Source organism: Lepidochelys kempii, chromosome 2 (genome assembly GCF_965140285.1).
Source record: "Lepidochelys kempii isolate rLepKem1 chromosome 2, rLepKem1.hap1, whole genome shotgun sequence".
Lineage (NCBI taxonomy): Eukaryota > Metazoa > Chordata > Testudines > Cheloniidae > Lepidochelys > Lepidochelys kempii.
In genome coordinates, this window is record NC_136381.1 from 129,184,033 (window position 1) to 129,187,053 (window position 3,021).

The 3,021-nt window shown below is 37.6% G+C and overlaps 1 non-coding gene across 1 annotated transcript; it reads left to right on the top strand.

Annotated features, from left to right (window-relative positions):
• Nucleotides 1-1,954: 1,954 nt before the first annotated feature.
• Nucleotides 1,955-2,057, top strand: LOC140907987 (U6 spliceosomal RNA). The gene has a single exon (XR_012157698.1). It is a non-coding gene; the product is annotated as a U6 spliceosomal RNA (small nuclear RNA).
• The last annotated feature ends 964 nt before the right edge of the window (nucleotides 2,058-3,021 follow it).

Below are 3,021 nucleotides of genomic sequence, written 5' to 3' on the forward strand. Positions count from 1 at the left end.
GACATATCTCATCACTCACAACAATTTCACCATCTCATAAAGGACCTATAGAACGGATATGCCTTGAATCGTCCATAACTAATGATATCTTTTAGCCCTCAGTAAAATTAGAAAAGTAACCTTGTCTATCTCAAAATACGATCCACCTAAGTAAAGATAACAAGAAAATAGTTCACATCATGTGAGACACTTTGTCTAAGGACCCACAGATTAGCCTAGTTCAAGAGTTTCTCTCCCCAAGAACAGAAACTATACAAACTAAAATGGCTAAACAAGAGGACTGTTAATCACCTAGTCAAGAATCTCCTATAATATGCATATGGATAAAACATCTTTCTCCCTCCCAACCTAGGTAAAAAAGAACTCTGAGGCTTTGTCTGCACTACAAACCTTTTAGTGACACAGCTGCGCCGCTACAGCCGTGACACTGTGCGCCTGTTTAGTGGAACTGCTGTTTGTTGGTGGGAGAGAGCTCTCTCTCAGACAAAAAAACTTCCACCGCCAATGAGGGGTGGTAGCTTTGTCTGCAGGAGTGTGTTCCTGCTGGCAAAGCGCTGTTCACACTGGCACTTTTTGTCAACAAAACTATTGTCTTTCGGGGTGTATGTGTGTGTGTTTTAACACTTCTGAAGGACAGAAGTTTTGTTATTCATTTGCCAATGTAGCCAAAGCCCAAGTTACCAAGAAAGGGTCACACCCTGCTTTCCTATGCAAAGTGGCCTATTGCACATTGAATAGATGAAGAGATGTGTGGGGAAGCTGCAAATTAAGCAGACTAGAAATGTGACTTTAAGATTGACAGTAAAATTGGGTGAACTACCTGTTACCCCCAAGAAATCCAAACCACATGTTTTCATCTCCAATTATAAACGATATATTGTCTTCTTGGTAAATCAAATATACCGGGATAATATCTCTTTCACCCCAAATTAGAAGCTGAACATTTTTTTTGCTGGGGAATCAGATCTATATGTGGAAAATCTCTCTTGTTCTAATGTAAGGCTTAAATCATGTGAAATGCTTGTGTACAATCAAAGCATATGTGGCATATGTCCTCCAAATTTAGAAGAGTATAAGGGCTTTTGTTAATTTTCATTGTACATGGCTTTTGCACTGTAGAAGCAATAGGAATTGTCTGGAACAAGGAAGGGGGAATGTTAAAAGATGTGAACCAGGGCATAATTTTGAAATAGTAAGAGAAATAGCTATAAAGGGGAATCTCAATTGATAGTAGAGGCTAATAATGAAATGCAATCCTTGAAATGAATTAAAATTAAAGAGGATTAAAGAAAATTATACACTATTGCCATCTATTGGATGCCAATGGGAAGCAGCAGAAAAACTAAACTGAAACCTGAACACTCACTCGGTATATATCCAATAGGAATCAGAGGGTGGGTCCCTCCAACGAGCCCTGAACCTCAGGTATATAAAACTCAAGAGGGTTGACTGAATCCAACGCAAGAAGCTGAAGAATCCTAAGTGTGACCAATGCCTGGACCAGCACTCTGGAAAGGACTCTCCCCTATCCCAATGCTAGAAGGATAAGAAGAAGTGGTGAGATTTAATCTCAGAGACTGCATTTCCCCTTCTATTCATTAATATAAATAACTGTAGGTTATTTTAATATAAATAACTGTCGGTTATCTTGCTGGTTGCCTGAGGTCTCTCTTGTAACCATTTTTTTTTTTTTTTAGATTTGAATTCCATATTTTTTATGAGTCAAGGAAAATTGTCCCAAGAGAGGTTGAAAAGAATTGTTTTAAGCAATTGTTTTTAATATTCTAACCTTGTCCCTTTCGGACCAATACATTCAAACTTTACCAACCACATTCTTCAAAGTGCCTTAAAGACAAGTGCAACCTTGGAAGTGTGATAAATGTGTTAGGAAGTGAGAATTTATTATCATAAATAAATGTAATGAGAAATCTTGGTAATTTGCTTTGTTCCTTGCTTGCTTTGGCAGCACATATATACTAAAATTGGAATGAAACAGAAGATTAACATGGCTCCTGTGCAACGATGACACACAAATTCATGAAGCATTTCCATATTTTTTGATATAACTGCTGCAACTCTAGTCTGTGATAATTGCTTGCAAGGCTGTATTGTGTATGTAGTTCACACCTAGGACATTGTGTCCACTTGATTGATTGTGATTCACTTGAGTGGTGAATGGTTGATTGTATACTAATGTGTCTCTGGGTGAATTAATAAGTTGTTGGTTGGTTAAGAACAGGCAAGTAGCCTGATTTGAAAAATACTGTTCAAGTTATAAGTTGACCTGAAAAGTACCCAGCATTAAAAACTAGTAAGCTAATGCTCCCTAGACTCAAGAACAGGGGTTATCTTGTTAGAATCTCTTAAATATTGGCAAACCTAGTTTTAGATTTCAGCTTAAAAATCTAACTGGCTTCCTGGCAAATTCATAAATTGACCCCCTTTCACACTTACAATGTGATGTACAATTTGTGGCTTTTTGGCAATATACTCATTAGAACACATGGAATAATAAAAACAACTTAGAGCCAGACAATCTTCCTCCAAATTTTGCATGTGTTTATAAGCCATACACTAAATCATCATACCACACAAAGGTGAAAGTACAATTTTTCACACATACAGGAACACCTGAGCTAAAATACTGAAACAGATTAGCTGATATGCAGTTGCTGCCTGCAATAAGTCAACATGCACCTATAGTTCTCAATAGTGCCATCCAGGATACTATATTGTCTGTCTGTGACTCAGAGTGGGTATCAGCTAGGTGATTTCAGATACCACTCTGTGACTACAGTGGGTAAATGTTGAGTTTAATAATGACCAGGGTATACAATTTATTCTCCTATGTTAGTGAATGACAATCTACTGTGCAATGGATCCAGAACTCATGAGAGATACTCTCAATCTAATAAGGGCAATCAAACAGGTATGTGACCTTGAAAATGATGACACACAGAACCTTTTGCAGTCAAAATCAAGCGGGCTATATTTGGGACGTTCTGGGACGTTTTGTTCAGT